This window comes from Penaeus chinensis, chromosome 18, assembly GCF_019202785.1.
Source record: "Penaeus chinensis breed Huanghai No. 1 chromosome 18, ASM1920278v2, whole genome shotgun sequence".
In the NCBI taxonomy this organism is placed as follows: Eukaryota; Metazoa; Arthropoda; class Malacostraca; order Decapoda; family Penaeidae; genus Penaeus; species Penaeus chinensis.
This window is the reverse complement of record NC_061836.1, coordinates 25,072,478-25,086,422: the sequence shown is the minus strand read 5'-3', so window position 1 is coordinate 25,086,422 and position 13,945 is coordinate 25,072,478.

Below are 13,945 nucleotides of genomic sequence, written 5' to 3'. Positions count from 1 at the left end.
TATTATTATTACTATTATTATAATTATCGTTATCATCGTTATTCTTATTAGTATCAATCATTACCATTACCATTAATACTATCATTATCTTCAGTATCATCATTGCTACTAATATTTTATTACTATAAAATATTAGTATTAGTAGTAATAGTAGCAGCAGAAGTTGCAGTAGCAGCTGTAGTTGTGGTATATGTGTACCTTGATGATGATAATGATTGATGATGATGATGATGATGATGATGATGATGATGATGATGATGATGATGATGATGATGATGATGATGACAATAATAAAGATAATAACAATAATGGTTATAATAATAATAATGATAATACCAATAATAACAAGAAAATCAGCAACACAGACAACAACAATAATAATAAAACTGTTACAGTACTATTAATAGTTACATCATCAATCAAAATCACTATTCCCTTCACGGCCATGATCATCATCACCACCAACTTCCACGAATTTGCATCATGCTTCCCTACTCTGATTCATACACATAATCCATTTATTCAATAATAAGACGATTATCGAATCTACGGTCGGTTCCTGCCACCATTCGGGAGATTCCAACTCTTAAAATCAGCAAAGAAAAATATCACACCGAGGTATGACCTCTGTAAGTCCTGATCATAAACGAAGGGACAAAGAATATTGGGTAAAGTAAATAAACACAAGAAGGGCCGGACTCTCCTGGCAAAAACAGAAATCCTAATTAAGGAGACAGGCCATAAAGTAACTGTAGGCTGAAGCGACCATCAGCAGGCTGCGGCACAAAGGGGCGTGTTGCAGTAGCTCTGTTCATGTTTTTGTCGGCGGCAGCAGAGTCAGGGTTGGCGTGTGCAAGTGAGCCCGTGTCAGGACATATGTGTTACCATGTGCATTTGGATTTGACGCATGCGGGCATGGTGCACTAGTTTCAGAACACATTTATAAACCTGTAAGCGAGTTTAAGTGCCTCGCGGCCGTATTAGTCCTACATTCACAACATGAGTCGATTCAATTGCTCTCGGTGTTATAGTAAAATGATGAAGTGTGATTTAAGTTTCAATGTTCTAAGCTGCGAGTACAGAAGGCAACATGACTTGGGCGAACATAATGGATGCAATACAAGAGCGGCATGAGAGCAGGTTTTCGAGATGCAAAGGATGTCGCAACGCTCTTCAGGGAATCCTCTTTCGGTCTCCTCCCTTCACGCTCGCCTCCTCGCTACTCCGCTCCGCATCTCTTCGGCGCGGAGTCCTCGCCACTGCGTCCCCCGCGGGCTCATCATAGCTGCCACAGGCTTCGTCGTCCGCCATTTTTCTCATCATAAACTTTTATTTTTCTACAACTCTTTCTCCTCCACGTTCTACTCATACTTCATAACTCCAACCGGATTTTCCTGAACTTGTTGAAGGAGCAAGATTAAATGTAATTAGTCATAAGGCATTACTCGGCTTTCCACAGAGGATTCTAGAGATTCAATGGGAGATGTACCAAGACAAAATTAGTGTTATCAAATAAAATTTTCAGTCAAAGCCGACTGAATCTTCAGCACAACCGTATGAGGAGCTCGAGCTTAAAGGAAAAGCCTATCAAATAAAAGGTCCTATTATAGTAAAGAAATCGGCTATAACACCCCTACACAAACTAAAGGTGGGCGCCAGAGAAAACACAGAACTGCACTCATCCTAAGAGATGTCCTAAGGCAGGAGACGTGAAATGCTGCCCCAAAGCCTGTGACAAGTGAAACACAAATGTGTATTCCAACCCCCGCTCCAAAAGAAGCGGCCAAATCGTTTTTGCGTTGGTTCGGTTAGTTACTTTTCATTTCCTCATCCCTCTTCGCCACTTTCTAAAGGATTTTTCATTGCCAGTAATACCTGTCTTAAAAAGAAAGTAAATGCCGATTTTCCCCTAAGTTCAGTAACGTGGATAATCATTTTGCTTTTACTACAGTCAACAGGACTGCAGAGTTTTCCCTAAGCGGTATCCTTTTCGACGTACTCCATTTTAATCAAGGATCAAAAAAAAAAAAAAAAAAAACGAAAAACAGGACCACATACAATTCGCTAATAATAGAAAACACATACAGAAGTAAATGAAAGCGTGGAGAACATTACAAAAGCTCAGCAGAAGTGAATCTCCCGTCACGCTGTTACTGCAACAGGTCCAGTGGAATACGATCAGCAGGAGGTGATGCCAAGGGTCATGATACAAACAAGAGGGAAATCCCCTTCCAGGCGGCCGGCTGCTAGCAACGCAGGGACACTGCAAAGCGGCTTTCGGACCGCGTGACAACAGCCTCAGTCCATCAGAGGTGTGCCGTGACATCGTCCCTTCTCCCTTCGTCCGTCCATCCGTCCGCTCGTTCGTCTCCACGACGCCCCGCACCAGCGCATGGGTCGTGACTCCCTGTGAAGGCGCGGCAGAATGGCCTCAGCTTGGCGAACCGTCAACCCAAACCCTCTCTCTTTATGTTACTTGCGAAGGAAATATTTGGAAGGGAAATTAAAACCAATGCGAGTGGGGGGTATGCAACATTCGGTCTTACGGTCTCTCTCTCTCTTCCCTCAACAACTGGCAAATTCTGTGATCAACAACTTTACTATACGTCTCCCCCTCTTATTTGTTTTCTTCCTTCCATATTTCATATCTTGTCTCACCTTTTGCTCCATTGTTCTTTCTTTCCCTTCCTTCGTCTACCTACCCCTCCCCTCTCCATAATTATAGTTGGCCCGTCTCCAAACAGCTTCGTTCGGAAAAAAAGTTGTCCTTGACTCGAAAGCTGATGTTCCAAGCGAAGCAACAAGGGAGAATTCTCGCACGACTTTTAAACCATTTCTTGCCGAGGAAAATTAAAACAATAGAAGAAGAACGAGGTCACCTGTCTCGAGCTTGCACAAAGGGAGCATCGATAAACGGGCACGCAGACCCGGGCGGTGTCCGACACAATAATGCCATAAACACGAGACTAATGAGGGAGAGGAGTTGCATTCTCGTGTAATTAGCTCTTCTCAAGGAGAGGGAACACCTCGGGAAGAGAAAAAAAGCGGCTCCTGGTAAGAAAGCTCGAGCGAGTGTCGAGTATCGTGCACGAACCCACCCGAGGTGAAGTGATGTGCGACCACCAGGGACTGGTCACACCTCGCGCCGGGGAGGGTGGGGCTGACAGGGGTAGAGTACGAGGTGACTGGCAGAAAGTGATAGTGGGCGGGAAGGAGGAGGAAAGCAGCGGAGAAAGGTACCGGCAGGAAGGGAGGGCTCTGGGTCAAGCGGTGGCGGCCAAGGCTTTGTGCAAAGGAGAACACGGGCAGGCCATTTCTCGTGTTTACAGACCTTGTATTTGATTAATCTATACAAATACATTAAAATATGCATATATATATATATATATATATAAAAAAAAAAGCAGAACGCACGGAACTTTTTTTTGCAAACGTACGACTTTAAATACAAGATTGATAACCGAAACTACAATAGTGAAATTTATTATCTAAATTCTCCAGTCAACTTTAAATTAATATTTTCATTTATTTACCACATCTAGAATATTTCCGTTTTACTTTAAATAAATGACATTGAAATCTGAAAAAAATATCACCACTGAAAATCAAGCAACAAGGAAAAATCTCTGCAAAGCAAAGCAAAAAATTCAGATGCTACAAAGATGAATGGTTCATTGTTACGCCGAGAAGATAACAAAGAAAAACTTGCTTGTTGGAATAATACCGCAGCCTAGCCTAGGGAATTAGCTGCTGCAACAGAGCCGATATGCATCCGCGTCCGGCATATGAATAAGATCAATCAATCAGTTAATCAATATATCAGGACAACATTTTTATTACGGAATAGTAGCGTGGATAAAGAGAAAAAAAATGAACGAACTTTAGGAGATAATTCTCTACGCGACAAAAAAAGCCACTAAGTTTACACGTTCAACAATACAAAAAGACACATAACTCTGAACAAAAAGCCATATGGGGAAACATTCCAGCCTTCTGCAACCTTTAGCGAACAAAAAGAGATCACGTGACAAGAATGTTCGAGCAGAACATGGGAAATAACACTGGAAGAGTTAATGGAAGGCGGTCAAGGCTGAAGAAGCCACTGCAGCGAGGGCGACGGCAGGCTTTGTTCTCTTTATTCCAAATAGCAACCTCATCTTTGTCGAATAAAGTTGGCATTTCACACGGTAACATAATGAATAACATGACGACTAACAGGATGAATCTGCACCGCATCAATGCCTGAACTATCTTGCTATATTCAAAACCCTAAGGTAAATATATCAATTCTACAGTCTTTCGTTCATCTAATCTTTGTCTGTCTGTCTGTCTACTTACCTATGTCTGTCTGTCTGTCTGTCTGTCTGTCTGTCTGTCTGTCTGTCTGTCAGTCAGTCAGTCAGTCAGTCAGTCAGTCAGTCAGTCAGTCAGTCAGTCAGCCTGTCTGTCTGTCTGCCTGTCTGTCTGTCTGTCTGTCTGTCTGTCTGTCTGTCTGTCTATCTGTCTGTCAGTCAGTCAGTCAGCCAGTCAGTCAGTCAGTCAGTCAGTCAGTCTGCCTGCCTCCTTCCCTCCCCTTTCCTCTTGGCACTCGCACCCCACATCCTCTCCCTGGCCCTAAGTGCCACAACGCCGCCCGAAGGTTAGATCGAATATCCCGATATGCCTCTCGAGACGCAACAGACCATCGGCACCACTTTTCCACAACATCACTGGCCAGTTTAAGTGCCACAAACTGTTGCCGGATACGCTGCCTGAAAAGACGGTACAGGATCTGCGGCAATGCAATAATTATCCCAAATATATGTGAGACAGAGTGAGTGAGTGAGTGAGTGGGTGGGTGGGTGGGTTTTTGGGTGGGTGAGTGAGTTAGTGAGTGAGGGAGAGGGGGAGGGGGAGCGAGGGAGGGAGAGAGGGAGAGAGGGAGAGAGGAAGAGAGAGAGAGAGAGGGAGAGAGAGAGAGAGAGAGAGGGAGAGAGAGAGAGAGAGAGAGAGAGAGAGAGAGAGAGAGAGAGAGAGAGAGAGAGAGAGAGAGAGAGAGAGAGAGAGAGAGAGAGAGAGAGAGAAGGGGGAGGGAGAGGGAGAGGGAGAGGGAGAGGAAGAGGAAGAGGGAGAGGGAGAGGAAGAGGGAAAGGGGGTAGGCGTGGGGAATGGCACAAGGAGAGGAGAGGGGAAATGACGAAAGGAGATTGACCGATATATAAGTATAAAGACAAACAGACATAGATACGAAGAGAGAAAGGGTCAAAGATAAAGATGGAGAGCACGTCTACATCAAAAGTAAGCTGAATAAAGGCGTGTGATGCTCAGCAATGCAGGTTACCACATACCACTGACGAAACAACTTCTCTTGTGGCGTTATGCAAGAACGAGGGTCGCCATCCATGCAGATCCAACAACCGGCATGCATTCAAAACAAAGCACTACCTGATTAAATCACTACATCTTGCGGTTGACAGATGTTCAACATTATTCTTAAAAATTGAGTGCAACGACAATTTCTAGGTAACAAAAACAGTCTGAGAGAATCCGTGTTGCTGTCCAGACAACATACATAGCCAATGGTTGGTAGAGTATAAGACAACAATAATTCTTTCCTAGGCAGAATGTCCGGTGTAGATTGTCATTTTGCGAGTTAGAAAAGACATGGTAATATATGACAGGGTTTTATCTTAGATCAAAACTGAACTTGGCACAGGACCTGACTACTTATTTCGGCATGGCAAAAAACTGAAATCCAATAAACAAGCACAAAAAAATATCCCGATTTTTTTCCCTCTCTTTTCGGGCTGTTGCCCACGGCCCATGACTGAGCCAGAATCACAGCCCCACCTTGAGTAACTAGCTTCTGTGCCTAAAATACCACAATTATGTAATGTTTTACCCAGAGAAAAACTCAATATCAGTGATTAAAGTTTTAATATCAACACTTTATGAAGCCCCGAGGCAGGTCGTGTTGCCGGGTGTGCATCGAGCGCTCGTTACGGTACCTGCTTCTCGTGCGTAGGCTCTGCGCGCACCACTCAATCGCCCCCCCCCCCCTCCCCTCCCCCCGCTGGTTCCACGCACACACACAAAGGGCTGGGAGATCAAATAATCCGCCTACGCATAGAAGGCAGAAGCTAAATACACATAGTCATTATAACTATTCCCCTTTTGGATACAGCAGTAAGATTGTGTTTTTTTTTTTCTTGTTTTTTTTTTTACCCTTAGCATAATCCGGCTTAGATGTGTCTTTTTCGTTCCTCATTTTTTTGCGCTGTGTCGTATATGGCTGGCCATTATGATCTGCGCTCGGTGAGGGGAAGACAAAACTGCTCTTCCATTGGCTGCCGTAGGATGTGTGCGCGTTCATATTAGCTGTATAACTAAACATGACATTTCCCAGCAGGTAACTTGCAGCTGAGTGGTAGAACAGCACAGTCGAGTCATTTGCTTACATCTACATTGTATATTAATAGACGAGCATAAAGTTACAAACCTCCTCAATTAGATAATGCGTTTGTGTGAGTGTACGTGTGTGCATGTGTATGTGTATGTGTGTGAGAGAGAGATAGAGAAAGAGTGAGAGAGAGAGAGAGAGAGAGAGAGAGAGAGAGAGAGAGAGAGAGAGAGAGAGAGAGAGAGAGAGAGAGAGAGAGAGAGAGAGAGAGAGTACATATACCTGTCTCTATTACCATATCAATGCTTGCTTTATGCACGCATGCATCACACACCCATTACAGTCTACAAATTCTTATTCACATATCACGAGCTCTTACCTCTCCCTTCTTCTTTATCGTGACTTCTCCATTACCACCATTTCAGTCACAAGTCCAGAAAAAAAAACACGAAATAACCGCACCCCTCCCCTTCCCCCTCCTCCTCCCCCTCACTCCTTTTCCCCTGCTTCTTTAACTTCTGCCTCCTTCCACTCCCCCACCCCCGCCATTTACCCCCCACACACCTTCTCCATCCCCTCCTTCCTCCTAATACTATCACTCCTCCTTTTCCTTCTTCGTCTTCGCCTTTGTCTTCGTCTTCGTCTTCTTCTCCTCCTCCTCCTCTTCCGCTCCTCCTCCTCCTCCTCCTCTTCCTCCTCTTCATCCTCCTTCTCCACTTCCTCCTCTTCCTCCTTCTCCTCCTGCTCATCCACCTCCACCTCCACCTCCACCTCCACCTCCACCTCCACCTCCACCTCCACCTCCTCCTCCTCCTCCTCCTCCACCTCCTCCTCCTCCTCCTCTTCTTCCGCTCCTCCTCCTCTTCCGCTCCACCACCACCTCCTCCTCCTCCTCCTCCTCCTCCTCCTCCTCCTCCTCCTCCTCCTCCTCCTCCTCCTCCTCCTCCTCCTCCTCCTCCTCCTCCTCCTCCCCCTCCTCCTCCCCCTCCTCCTCCCCCTCCTCCTCCCCCTCCACCACCTCCTCCTCCTCCTCCCCCGCCCCCCCTCCGCTACGAATCATCTTAATGTTAAAGTTGCATCGGGGTGAATGAGGGCCAGGTAATGAGCGCGCACCTTGACCCTTCGTTATTTTCCCCCGAATAACCTCCGTAGCCTTCGAGACTTAATGCCTGACTTGCTATGACCTTTGACCAGCCTCCTCTGACCACTTCATAATCCTTCCGAGAGTGTGTGTGAGAGAAAGGGAGGGAGGAAAGGAGGGAGGGGGGGGGGGAGGAGAGACAGAGAAGGAAAGGGAGGAAGCGAGGAGAGGAGAGGAGGGAGGGAGGGAGGAAGATGGTAAGAGGAGAGAGAGAGAGAGAGAGAGAGAGAGAGAGAGAGAGAGAGAGAGAGAGAGAGAGAGAGAGAGAGAGAGAGAGAGAGAGAGAGAGAGAGAGACAGAGAGATAGAGAGAGAGAGAGAGAGAGAGAGAGAGAGAGAGAGAGAGAGAGAGAGAGAGAGAGAGAGAGAGAGAGAGAGAGAGAGAGAGAGAGAGAATCCGGCCAAGAGAACTAGAACAATGATCCCGGCCTCCTCACAGAGCAGTCCGCTTCGAGCTCCGCAGGCCAGAGAACAGTACATAAAAGAGCCGCACCAACGATGAGTAATAAGCGGTTTCGTTAATATTCAAGAGGCCGCTATCAACCGGCGCTACGACACAAAGTACTTGTTTACCTTCAAAGGTGCTCTTCGTTGCAATAAAATATCACATAATAAGCAATGTAATATTTGTAATGAATATTTTCCATTCGTCGTATAACCAAATATACAACCTTTGCATGCAGCACGTTCGTGGCCGAGACGACGGCAATCGCAAGCATTCAGATATATCATCAAAGATACACAAATTCACATTTGATCTAAAATGGGTCTGTAATAGGCGTAGGCTCACTGGTCGTGCAACGCTTCCCTAACATGAGAAATGTGAGAATCTAATATCCCTCTCGTTGTACAGCGACTAATTGCACGACAGAACAGCATCTGGTTATAAAGACTAAGCAAAGGTTTCCCAGACGTACTTCGAGGGCAAACCAGGAGCACTCTATCTCCATGCAGATGAACCTCTCATCTGGGCAGCACCAGCGAGGCTCGGGGTACTGTTAACATCTCCCGGCTGCATCGCAAACATTAAGCGAGAGCGAGGCCCGAACGCGAAGCACCGCGTAAGCGCTTGCTCCATCTTGATACGGATCGCAATTGAATAAAGGCGACCCGCGCGGGCGTTCCCCCGACCCGGCGTAAATCAAAGCCGGCGGACGAGAGCCCGACACCCGGGCCGCGTGTGATGTACAGGCTCAACAGCCGCTCCATCTTGATAAAGATAATGAACGAGCCGGGCATTAGACACCGGACACAACTATAATTTGGAGTGAGTCAAAACACTTAGCCATCAATAACTGCAGCGGTTAAAATCCTCGGCAAACAATGTTTTCTCTCCAGACACGCTTATGCCTTGACTGCCAGCTCTGTCGATGCGTCCGCGGAACAAATGAAGACGGGCCATAATTCAAGCGAGAAACACAGTTACATACACCGGCGGGTGAGAAATGGAGACGAGGTCAAGCAAATGCGCTCCTCTGCCTTTCTCCGATCCGATTGTACGCTCCTGATTTACGATAAGCCAGACAACATTGACATGTAAATATATGTAAAGGTTTCCTTAGTGAATATATACACACATACATATACACGGATAAACATACACACCCACACACAGACACACACAGACACACACACACACACACACACACACACACACACACACACACACACACACACATATATATATATATATATATATATATATATATATATGATATCAAAATCTAATAATCTCACTTCGCTCAATCTGACCTGTGGATTCTGCGTTCCCCCAGATCTAAATTTGCAGTCCGGCTGTCGCTGCCAATCTCCCGCATATTGCAATGAACCTTCTCTGGTCGTGTTTCTCCGCCTGCAAATAGCGCCCTCCCGTCCACTAACTCTCGCAACAGCCACGGACGCTCGCTATACATCCTGAGCCGTGAGCGATACATCAGCCAATCAGCCGTCCTTATTATGGGTAATTCGGGCCACTTAATAACGGCCGCCTGCGCTTTCAATTACAGCCGTAAATAAGCCTCCGATGAATGCGTGACCCTCGGTAGAGTCATGGGTAGTCAAGCGTGGAACCAATTATGTCAAATCTACGCTAGCCATTAAAGCTAATGACTGTTAATTGTCATTACAGCACACTCAAACATATAAATAACGTGAAAGCTTTGTTAACAGAAGAGGTAAAAAAAACAAAGGCAAATGGCGAACACAGACCCATGACGACACGCGCATGGATGCCCTCCCATCCCCCCGCACGAACGAGCGCACCCTTCCCGCCCCGGGGGCATCTCGCTCATGCCGCGCCCTGACCCACTTTCCGCCATTGTCCCCGGGGATTTATGCAACTCTCACGGTGCCCCTCTTCGCCGCGCTCAGACTCCGCGGAGAATTTTCGTCCTCTCGCCATACGGGCAATGCCACGCCCGAAATGCCTTGGCAAGGTGGTAGTAATAATAATAATAAGAAGAAGAGGAAGAGGAAAAGAAGAATGATAATGAAGAAGAAGAAGAAGAGGAAGAAAAAGAAAATGATGGTGATGATAATGAAGAAGAAGAAGAAGAAGAAGAAGAAGAAAAAGAAGATGATAATGGTGGTGATGATGATAGTGGGGCTGGTGATGATGCCATTCACAGCAACAGCAGCAGCAACAACAAAAAAAAAAAAAAAAATAACAACCATAACCCAAGCAATTTAATTATGCTATCAATAATTCCAATACTAATACTCTCCCGTTTAGTTCACTGGACTTTGCAATATGGTGTAAAAAATACATATTAGTAAGATTTTCTTCTCGATACGCTCTTAACCCCAATATCTATTCGTACGACCACCCTAAACCCCCAACACTTTCCCTATACCTATTCGTCTAGATTTGCTTGCAACAATGACTGCACATGTAACCGGAAGCACCACATGTACCAGGATGCGAGCGAGTGCTTCTGTGCCGCCTTGCTTGCGCTGCCTTTTCACGCACGCCTTGCGCTTTTAAGTTCTGCTATAAATAGCATCAGCCAATAACCCGGAGGCGAAGGCTGCTAATTGATGTTCTGTCTGAGAGATTAACAGAGTGCCTAAATAATAAACTCGTCTGTTCGCTCGAATAAAAACATCACCTGCAAGCGGCTGCGCTTTGCCTGATCATATCGGCGAGAAAATAACATGTATTTTAACACAGGTTTTGGGACCAACGTTAGTAAAGAGGCTCAGGAAGATTTCCCTTTATAATGTCCAGTCCGAAAGACAGAGGCGATGATTGGTGTAAAAGGGAACTTTGCAAACGCCCAAATTATCTGAGTAAAGAGCATTTGACTGCCGTGCTTAGTAATTTAAAAAAAAATATATATAATAACACAAACACTACCCCCCCCAAAAAAAAAAAATAATAATAATAATAACAATAATAAATAAAATAAAAAAAGAAGAAGAAAGAAAGGTATATAAATAAAAACATGAATAAATAAAACTTGCTGACATGCTGAAGTCCCCCCCCCAAAAAAAACTCGATTTTAGAACAAAACTAAAAACACACATCACCAGACGTCATAACCATCAGAGCTGGACGCATCGCAGTAGAGAAACGTCATCAGCAAACGTACCTGGGAGAAGAAAAGGCAAAATTTAGTCAGAAAAAAAAAAAAAAAATCCTCAAACCAAAAGAAAAAAAAAAAATGATCCTCAAAATCACGAAACATAGACAGTGTTATTCTTGTGCAATCAGTTTCAGGTAAATTTCAAACAGTTAATAATTAATACAAGGTATCAGTGGTTCATTCAAATATGAACTACGTGAGACTTATGACTAAAGTATAGCTAACTGTACTAAAAATGTGATATCCTTGATGTACTTGCTCAGAATACTTTGGTAAATGACGTTTCCAAAACAAATCATTAGCATTCTTTCCTGATTACCTTTTGCTTCATTAGCCTTCAAACTTAAGAGCAATGCAATCAACTTCTCTTGAAGCTTGTTTCTATTAGCTTCGTCCGCAGAAGAAATGCCGACTAAAGTTAGTTAACCAGTAAGTTAATTAAAATAAATTTTCTCCATACTTATCAAAATTTACCATGTACGTAACTCCTTGGTCACAATATTATGATTTACGAAGCGCAAATATTTACACTCGATTAACACTATACACGTCTTATTTTCTTAATCGGAAATCTAGTAAATACGCGATTTCAGTACACTCTCTACAGCATCAACATATATTATGAACAAATTAGCTTAGTATCAACAAAAAGGACGCAACAGGTGTAAAAGGTAACAACAACATCCACACAAACATTATACTTAACATAACAAATATCATATTATTAAATGACAGTAACAAAGACCATAGCGCAAGGGACGGTACAAAATATGCCGCTCCAGCATACTGCATTCGCCAATCGATCCATTTTGGTCTCAGATACCCAAAACATGGCTTTATCTTCTGTTACCTGAACTCCGACGCCTTGAAAAAAAACAAGAAAAAAAAATAGAGGTATCAGAAACAAACGACTGAGGTCCGATTTCACATCTGACCGAGGAGGAATTCTGAGGTATCGTCGTGTATGTAACTGGCAATAAGGAGACAAAATTCGGATATCTTTTAAAGAACGAAAAAGACGCTATACGAACTGCATTTGCAGCGAAATATTTGAATTATCACTTACAACAACGATATACAAGAAAGGGATAATTACAAATACATTAACATAATCATGTCAAATTACGTGTAATATATCGGCAGTTTTTTAAAAATACGAAGCATGAATAATGTAAAAATATCAAACCAACATCCCATTCAGTATCATATATAGTTTGCCCTTGTCATGCGAGTTATTAAGAACAATGGATTGCCCAGATAAAATAACATTTTTTCTTTTTTTAAATACTAGTCGTAGATAATGCATGATTGTTAAATCAACAACCCGTTTGATATTATATATGGTTGCCTCTTATACTGCAGAATCATTAAGAATGCTGTAACTCTCAGCAGCAAAAAAATATATTGAAAATTACAAAAATAAAACGTCCGACCGCCACACAATTTCAGACACGAAACATATCGATTCGAGATAAGCGGCCATGTCCCAATCACACAAAGACTATAAATGACTCGACCGAAAGGGAGAATGGAGAGGGTGATCAGCCAGCCAGATAGGAGTAAAGCTGGATGGATGATATGTAAATGATTTCGCTAGATGAGGCAGTATTATGTGGTTAATCTATCCGACGAGAAGCGTGGGGGAGTTGATGGCCTCGTTAGGTCGCAAAATGGGAAAGCGAAGGCTGGGATGCACACAAAGAACACAAGAAGGTAACCGATCACTTGTTGGCGTACATACTCGAAGATAGTTTACTGGGCGATAGGTCTGACCTGTTCGCGAACCAGGGAGAAAAAGGCGGATGGCGAAGTTCTACGTTTTCAAGAGACGGGGCATCGATATCCAGAATTTTACGATTACGGGACATAAAGAAACAAGAAAATATAAGCTGTAAATAAGATTTCTGTATTATGCAGTTTTCAGTGAATATGTCCATGTCATTCTCACAAACGAAGGGGCTGGAGCCTCTTTCCTGACCGTTATTTCGCCACACAATATTCGCTTCTGTTCGACTAATCACACGGGAAAGGAAAATAATCAAACCATTACGTAACTGGAGTCGTGAGACTTAAAAAGTATAGGAAAAAAAAATATACACCGAGCTGAATCATAAATGAACATTTAAGATATTCGAAATGAATTGACTCAACTGACAGCATCCGCCAAAAGAAGTGGTTGAACAAAAAAGCAAAAACAAACTATCCGTTCCCCAGATGTTCGCCCGCGCACACTGAGCGAGACAAGAACGCCAGCCCAGAGAGTCCCTTCCGATGTGCTTGGTGAAGCTCCCCCGCCGAGGGAACGGAGAACTTTAAGCCTTGTTTGGTGTTTATGTTATGACTGCCTCCTAGATACTCTACGGATAAAGAGCCGATGCGAAAGGAGGTGGAGGGAGAAAGCGGAATATCATGACGCAGCTCCAAGGAAAAATGCGCGGCGTCTCAGGTTCTCCCCTTGTCGCACACCCCTGCGAAGCGTAATAAGGCACGAGGCGAGAGAAAACACGCGAGGGCTCATGAATGCCGCAAACCAGTTTCGCTCGGGTGTTCATGAGAGGTGATGGAAAAAAGGAAGGAAACTGAAAGGAGGAGGCCAAGGGTGTCCACATTCCTTCTCCAGCTCGGTCGGCGCGGGGTCGGGCCGTAATGGGGAGCGTGCATCACCTCCTTTGGGCCGCGATGACATCAAAACAAACATAGCTGTTTGACTCCATGTTTATTAACTGGTAACGTGATACGCCAATGTCAGTTTAAGTGCTTTCGTTAAGAACTCTGCTGTGTTTTGATAGCATTAAAAAAGTCATGAAGCAGCATCTCGAACTGCGAAATGTATTTAAATCAG